Source organism: Canis lupus, chromosome 15 (genome assembly GCF_011100685.1).
Source record: "Canis lupus familiaris isolate Mischka breed German Shepherd chromosome 15, alternate assembly UU_Cfam_GSD_1.0, whole genome shotgun sequence".
Taxonomy (NCBI): Eukaryota; Metazoa; Chordata; class Mammalia; order Carnivora; family Canidae; genus Canis; species Canis lupus.
The window spans coordinates 6437687-6445955 of NC_049236.1; the positions used below are offsets into that span (position 1 = coordinate 6437687).

At 47.0% G+C, this 8269-nt stretch overlaps 1 pseudogene; it reads left to right on the forward strand.

The window, feature by feature from the left end:
• The first annotated feature begins 2035 nt into the window (after positions 1-2035).
• LOC119877004 lies at positions 2036-7964 on the forward strand (annotated as a pseudogene).
• The last annotated feature ends 305 nt before the right edge of the window (positions 7965-8269 follow it).

Sequence of the window (8269 nt, forward strand, 5' to 3'; positions counted from 1 at the left end):
CGCTTGCTCTCCGGAATAGTGGCGCTGGGCGGGCGCCGCGGGGACGCGGGCCGGGCGGGGCGGGGCGGGGCGGCGGGGCCCGGCTCCCGCGGCTCTTCCGGCCTCCGCGACAACAAAAACAATCCCGGCCGCCGCCGCCAGCGGGAGCGGGGGCGGGGGCGGGGGCGGGGGCGGGGGCGGGGGCGGGGGCGGGGGCGGGGGCGGGGAGAGCGCGCACCCGCCGGGCGGGGAGGGGCGCAGGGCGCGCGCGGCCCGGGGTCCCGGCTCGCGGAGGGGGCGTGCGCGGCCCCGGGGGGCGGGGCGGGGCGGGGGGCCGGGCCCCGGGGACGCGTCGGGGGCGCGCGCGGGTGGCACTGCCCGGTGGCCGGGCGCGCGGGGCCCCGGGCCTCCCCGCCCTCCCTCCCGCCCGGCGCCCCTGCCTTCTCCCGCGTGTCTACCGTCCCGGGACCGGGGCCGCCGGGGTCACCGCAAGGCTCACCCAGCAGCCCTGCCCGCCCCGGGAGCGCGCCCCGTGCCGCGGGAGTCCCTGGGCTCGGCAGGCGACCGGCCACCTGGGAAGGCCGAGGCTTGCTTTGGCCCCGGACACCTGCTTGCAGCGCAGAGGCCAGGGAGCAGCGCCCGGTGCGAGGCGGCGGGGCCCGCGCCTGGGGCTCTAAGCCCGACGTGCAGTTGGAGAGCCCAGCTCTGCAGGCGGAGAAGCAGTTTCTTTTTCTTTTTAAGAGCTTTTATTTATTTTTAAAGATTTTATTTATTTATTTATTCATAGACACAGACACAGAGGCAGAGACACAGGCAGAGGGAGAAGCAGGCTCCATGCGGGGAGCCCGATGTGGGACTCGATCCTGAGTCACCCGGACTGCCCATCTTTCTTCCATTATTTTCTTTTTTCTTTTCTTTCTTTTCTTTTCTTTTCTTTTCTTTTCTTCTTTCTTTCTCTCTCTCTTTCTTTCTTTCTTTCTTTTTCTTTCTTTTCTTTCTCTCTCTTTCTCTTTTCTTTCTCTTTCTTTCTTTCTTTTCTTTCCTTTCTTTTCTTTCCTTCCTTTCTTTTCTTTCTTTCTTTCTTTTTTTCTTTCTTTCTTTCTTTCTTTTTTTTCTAGATTTTTTATTAGAGACAAAGACACACAGAGAGACAGACAGAGACACAGGCAGAGAGAGAAGCAGGCTCCATGCGGGGAGCCGGATGTGGGACTCGATCCCCAGTCACCCGGGCTACCCAGGAAAAGCAGTTTCTTTCTTTCTTTCTTTCTTTCTTTCTTTCTTTCTTTCTTTCTTTCTTTCTTTCTTTTCTTTTCTTTTCTTTTCTTTTCTTTTCTTTAAGATTTTATTTATCAGAGACAGAGATAGAGAGAGAGAGAGAGGCAGAGAGAGAAGCAGGCTCCATGCAGGACTCAATCCCAGGTCTCCAGGATCATGCCCTGGGCCGAAGGCAGCGCTAAACCACTGAGCCCCCCGGGCTGCCCGGAGAAGCAGTTTCTAATCAGCTACCCAGGGAGCCTTCCACCCACCCACGGGTTAAAAAGGCACAATGTGAAGAAAAAAAAAAAAAGGCACAATGTGTACGTGTTGTTGTAGTTGGCCGGCGGGGCCATCACAAAGTACCACACACTGACGGACTGAACAACAAAAATTAATTTTCTGGAAGTTCTGGAAGTTAGACATCTAAGATCAAGGATTGGCTTCTTCCGAGATCTCTCTTTTTTTGCTCATCCATGGCTGTCTTCTCGCTGTGTCTTCACGTGATCGTCCCTCTGTCCACATCTGTGCCAAAATGTTCTCTTCCTATCATGACACCAGTCATGCTGGATGAGGGCCCAATTTACAGACGTCATTTTAATTTGATCGCCCCTTTAGAGACTCCGTGTCCAAGTACAGTCACATTCTGAGATAGTGGGGGTAAGGGTTGCAACACCCGAATTTCGTATGTTCAGCACGTAACATGTATAATAAGATACTCATTTGAGCATCTACCTACCATGCACAGCCAGAGAGCCAGGTCAGTTTTGCACGTCCGGATGACAAATATTAGGGGCCCACCATGGCCAGGCGTTTTATTCGAGGCTTCACATGTCATTTAATCCTCACAACTACTAAAAGGTGGGTTTATAAAAAGGATTTTATTGATTTATTCATGAGAGACACAGAGAGAGGCAGAGACGCAGGCAGAGGGAAAAGCAGGCCTGAGTTGAAGACAAGACGCTCAACCACTGAGCCCTCCGGGTGCCCCAACGTAGATATTTTTTAAGGCAACTGAAGCTCAGGGAAGCTAAGGAAGTCAGGCTGTGTGTGTCTTATGATACTGCAGTGAAGGATGGAAAGAACTGGAGTTCTAAATCCTGCATCCCAGTTCTGGCTGCTTCCATCCCCAACTGCCTATGGAAGTGGGACTTATAGGGACAGATGCTGCATTCCGAGTGCTCTCCGCAGCACCACGCCACTTCTCTGCTAAGGCAGCTGTTAACTAGGAACAGCAGGAGGGCACAGCTAGCTCGGAGAGGAGGAAGTAGCCACTAGATGAGCAGACTGGTGTGCACCTAAGAGGATAAGAAAAACCAACTCGAGGTCAGGCCTTGAGTTAAACCTAGTAGCCGCCTGCCTCCTTCTCTACCCCAGGCCAAGTCCCTTCCGTAGTGTAAGCAGTGCCCGTGGCCTCCAGCCTGAGTGGAGGCTGACGTTCCCTCTTGCACTTCCTAACAAATTTCCCCCATGTTCTATTTGGTACCCTGAGCAAAGATGATAGCTTGTTTCCTGCACCAAAACTAGCCTCAGAAACCGGAATGTGAAGTGTATTTACCCTGTAGCTTGGGACAGGACTGCAAAGCCTCAGGCCCCATCTCTCACTCTCATTCTGGATGCTCTGATCCTCTACATTCTCCTTCCCAAGCTCACTCTGGCGCCCCCCACCCCCCTCCCAATGACCCTTCTGACTGAGCCCTCCCAAACCAAAGCCCTATAGTAAGGAAACTCTCCGAAGCCCTTTCAGCAACCCCCCCTCTCCACTTCCTGCTGTGGCTGAGAAGTAGCCCTGGCCCTATTACCACTTCCCCCCCAGCTCTCCCCAACGATGGCAGCTCACCCTTCCACACCCTGCACAGCCACGGGACAGGGGGTGTTGGCTAGAGAATTAGCAATAGAGTTGCCCCCATTGCCCCAAACCTTGAGTTCTCGCTCTCATATTAAAACCACTTGCTGGGGGCACCTGGGGGGTTGAGTTGAGCATCTGCCTTCGGCCCAGGGTGTGACCCCAGGGTCCCGGGATCGAGTCCCTCTTCGGGCTCCCTGCAGGGAGCCTGCTTCTCCCTCCGCCTGTGTCTCTGCCTCTCTGTGTGTCTCTCATGAACAAATAAATAAAATCTAAAAAATAAAAATAAATAAAATCACCTGCCACCTGGCCAAACCACCAGAGGGCCTCCCTTGGTGGTATAATTAACTCAGCCCCTGGTCTTATGTCTCAGCCCAGGCTTAGCTTCCAATACATTATAAATCCTTGAATGGATTTATTCGGGTATCCAGGTTTGCGTGTCTGTTGCCTAACACATGTGGCACCAAATGACTCCTCAGGGAAATTTCTGGGATGAAGGAATGAATGAATGAATGAATGAATGAGCAAGTAATGTGTGAATAGTGGGAGACAGAAATGGTGCAATGGAGGGGCCAAGGTGAAAACCTCTGGCAAACTTCCAGCTTCTCCAGAGCACAGACTTGCAAATCCCACGATCCTGGGTTCCAGTCTCCGTTCTACAGCACACTAGCTCCAATCACCCGGGACAAGTCCCTTCACCGACTGCTGAAGGAGTCAGTAGGGAGGAAGCTAAATCACATATGTGCAAGCTCCAGTATCTGGCCCAATAGGCACTAATTTTCCTCCTTCTTTCCCTGGGCTAAAAGCTGCTCCCCTGCCACTGTCTTACTTTTTTGAAAGACAGCGAACCCAAAATCTCAGCTCAGTCCAGGAGGGGGAGCAGAACCATCAGGGACTGAGCATGTTTACACATCCTGTGCCTGAGCCACCTGAGGACAGGGACTTGGCTCACCACCCGGGGGGAGAGCCAGGACATGCTCAGTCAAGGTTTATGAATGAAACTAAACCTCTCAAATGTGTCAATGCTCCCCTGAGACCAGACCAAGCCAGAGGGAGCCTTGCTAGCGGACACGCTGCCATGAGGCCGGGCTCCAGCCACCAGCACTGTCTGCGACGCTCCAGCCCTTGTCTGGGCCCCTGGCCTCTGTTGATGTTTTGACTCCCCAACCTCTCCTCATACTGCCTCACACAAGTCTGGAGCTTAGAAGTTGGGGAGGAGCTTCTTGGCAGTTGATCGGTTGGGCAAAGGGTTTTCACTCTTTTTTAGCTGGGGAACCCCTCATTCAGACAGAAACCTTAAGTGGGAGCTGAAATGGAGCCACCTGGCCGAGGAGGACACGGACCTGCTTTGGACACTATCGAACCAGACTACCTTGCCAAGAGACACCACCTGGCATCCTAATGGGATTTCTGCCCACCTGCTCCTCCTCTACTGGCAGCCCTGCTCTTTTGCATTTTTTAATTGAGATAAAATTCACAGATGATAAAATTCACCATTTTAATGTGTAAAATTTCAGTGGTTTTTAGTGCATTCGCAAGGCTGTGCAATCATCACTATTATCCAATTCCAGCATGTTTTTTTTAAAGATTTTATTTATTCATGAGAGACAGAGAAAAAGAGAGAGAGAGGCAGAGACACAGGCAGAGGGAGAAGCAGGCTCCATGCAGGGAGCCTGACGTGGCACTCGATCCCGGGTCTCCAGGATCATGACCTGAGCTGAAGGTAGACGCTCAACCACTGAGCCACCCAGGTGTCCCTCTTTTGGATCTAGTTTCTTTTCTTACCACAGTGTTTTCAAGGTGTATCTGTGTAGCATGCATCAATACTTCATTGCTTTTTTTTTTCTTTTTTAAAGTAGATTCCATGCCCAGCATGGAGCCCAACAGAGGGCTTGAACTCAAGACCTGAGCTGAGATCAAGAGCTGGATGCTTAACTGACTGAGCCATCCAGGCGCCCCCACCACTCCATTGCTTTTAATACTGAATAATATTCCATTATATGTATACACCGTATTTTGTTGACCCAGTCATCAGTTGATAGACCTTTGGATTGTTTCCATTTTTTGGCTACAATAATGCTGCTATGATCTCTGTGTGCAAGTTTTTGTGTGGGTACATATAAATTTTTTTGAATATGGAACCTTTCAGTTCTTCCGGGTATATACCTAGAAGTAGAACTGCCAGGTTATATGATAACTCTATGTTTACCTTTTTGAGGAAATGTTTTCCACAGTGGCTACACTATTTTACATTCCCATCAGCAATTTATGAGGGCTCTAATTTCTCCACATCCTTGCCAATATTTGTTTTATTTCAGGTTTTTAAAATTTTTTTTAAGATTTTATTTATTTATTCATTCATGAGAGACACACAGAGAGAGGCAGAGACACAGGCAGAGGGAGAAGCAGGCTCCACGCAGGGAGCCCGACATGGGACTCGATCCCAGGTCCCCAGGATCAGGCCCTGGGCTGAAGGCGGCGCTAAACCACTGGGCCACCTGGGCTGCCCTATTTCAGGTTTTTAAAAAAATTATACCTATCCTAATGGGTATGAGGTGGTATCTCATTGTGTATTTGATTTGCAGTTCCCTAAGGACAGATGGTGCTGAGCATCTATTTATGTACTTATTGTCCATTTGTATGACTTCTTTGGAGAAATGTTGATTCAAGTCTTCTATTTTTTTTTTAAGATTTATTTATTCATTTGAGTGGACAGCAGCAGAGGGAGTGGGAGAGAAAGCCTCAAGCAGATTCCCTGCTGAGTGCAGAGACCGTGGGGCTTGATCCCAGGACTCTGAGTCCATGACCAGAGCCAAAATCAAGAATTGGATACTCAATCGACTGAGCCACCCAGGTGCTCCTGAAGCACAAAAGTTTTTAGTTTAGACAGAGTCTAATTTTTCTCTGATTGCTTGAGCTTTTTTGTTATCATATCTAAGAAAACTAATCCAAAGTCATAAAGATTCATTCTTATGCATTTAAACATTTTATACTTTTAGCTCTTACATTTAGGTCTTTGATGTATTTGGAGTCTACTTTTATATATTATGGGAGGTAGGGTTTAGATTCATTCTTTTGGATGTAGATACACAGTTGTCCAAGGACCAGTATTTAATTTTTTTTATTTTTAAAGATTTTATTTATTTATTCACGAGAGACACAGAGAGAGGCAGGGACACAGGCAGAGGGAGAAGCAGGCTCCATGCAGGGAGCCCGACGAGGGACTTGATTCCGGGTCTCCAGGATCATGCCCTGGGTTAAGGCAGCGCTAAACCGCTGAACCACCGGGGCTGCACTTTTTTTTTTTTTTAAAGATTTTATTTATTTACACCATTTGTTTAAGACTTCTTTCCCCCATGGTCTACAACCCCTGTCAAAATCAATCAACTGCAAATGTAAGGGTTTATTCTTGGACTCTCAATTCTATTGTGTGGATCTTTGTCTTTCCTTATGCTAGTATCACACTGTCTTGATTTTGATAGCTTTGTAGTTTCGAGATCAGGAAGTGTCAATTCTCCAACTTTGTTCTTCTTTTTCAAGGTTGTTTTGGTTATTCTGGGTCTCTTGCATTTCCAGATGAAATTTAGGATCAGCTTGTTTACATCTGCAAAAAAAAAAAAAAAAAAAAAAAAGCAGTTGGAATTTTTTTTTAAGCAGTTGGAATTTTGATAGGAATTGTATTCAATCTGTAGATTAATTTGGGGATTATTGCCATTTTAACAGTATTCAATATTAGAATCCATAAACGTAGGATATGTTTTCATTTCTTTAGGTCTTCTTTAATTTTTTCAATAATGTTTTGCAGTTTTCAGGGTGCAAAGTTTATACTTTGGTTAAATTTATTCTTGAGTATTTTATCCTTTTTGGTGCTAGTAACAGTGGAATTATCTTCTTAATTTTGTTTTTCGATTGTTCATTGCTAATATGTAAAAATACAATTGTTTTTTTATATTTATCTTGTATCTACAGCCTTACTGAATCTGTTTATTACCTGTAGCAGTTAAGTTTTTTTGTTTGTGGGTTTTTTAACATCTTTATATATAAGATCATGTTAGCTGCAAATAGAGATAGTTTTAACTTTTTCTTTTCCAATATGGATGCTTTTTCTTTTATATTCTTGCTCAATGCCCTAAACCTCCAGTACAATGTTGAATAGAAATGACTCTCTCTCTCTCTTTAAGAAGTAGCCCTTTTTTTAACAAACTAATGGTTACCAGAGGGGAGGTGGGTGGGGGGATTGGGAGATTGGGTGTAATAGGTGATGGGGATCAAGGAGTGCACTCGCTATGAGAAGCACCTGGTGTTGTATGAAAGTGTGAAATCACTATATTGTACACCTAAAGCTAACTAACTGGAATTTTAATTAAAACTTTAAGAAGGGGTGTTTTCTTCTGGTGGAGTCAAGATGGAGGAGTATATGTGAGAGCCTTGACCTTGAGAATTGTGGACGGGCTTTTACCATGGGTAGCATAGGTGGTGGTTTCTTTCAAGCACTCAAAGATTTTCGCAATTCTCCAGTGGGAGTAAACCCCAGACTATGAGAGAGTTTGACAGCTATTAAAACCAGGGCTCCGCAGTTGGGAGGTAGCTTTGCAGTTGAGGAGATTTATTTTTCATGACTGACTGCAGTGTGGTTCAAGTGAGAGGGAAAGAAGATCCCTGGAACTCCATCACAAGTGGTGCCTTACCAGGACCAGTGGCCATGGTTGGGTCAGCCGCGATGGGTGGTGTCCTCCTAGCTTTAATTGAAGGAGCTGGCATCTTGTTGACAAGATTTGCCTCTGCACAATTTCCCAATGGTCCTCAGTTTGCTGAAGACCCCTCTCTGTTGCCTTCAGCACAGTTACCATCCTCACCTTTTGGAGACTATCGACATTATCAATAGGACCACTTTCCCAGGATTTCTTTAACAGAGGAGCTGTAGGTCAAGAAGGGATTTCAGAAGGTCTGTTTTTAAAACCATAGGCGGGACAGCTATGGCCACATAGGCTTTGAAAAGACAGTTAGCTCTTTTTGTTATTTAAAGGAACGTGGTGGGGTCAGATGTTAAACAATAATATATTTATTTATTTATTTATTCATTCATTCATTCATTCATTCATTCATTCATGTTTGGATTGCATTTGTGATAAAAATAAATATCTAATATCTTTAAAAGAAAAATAATAAATGCTTAGAAGATGAAGGATC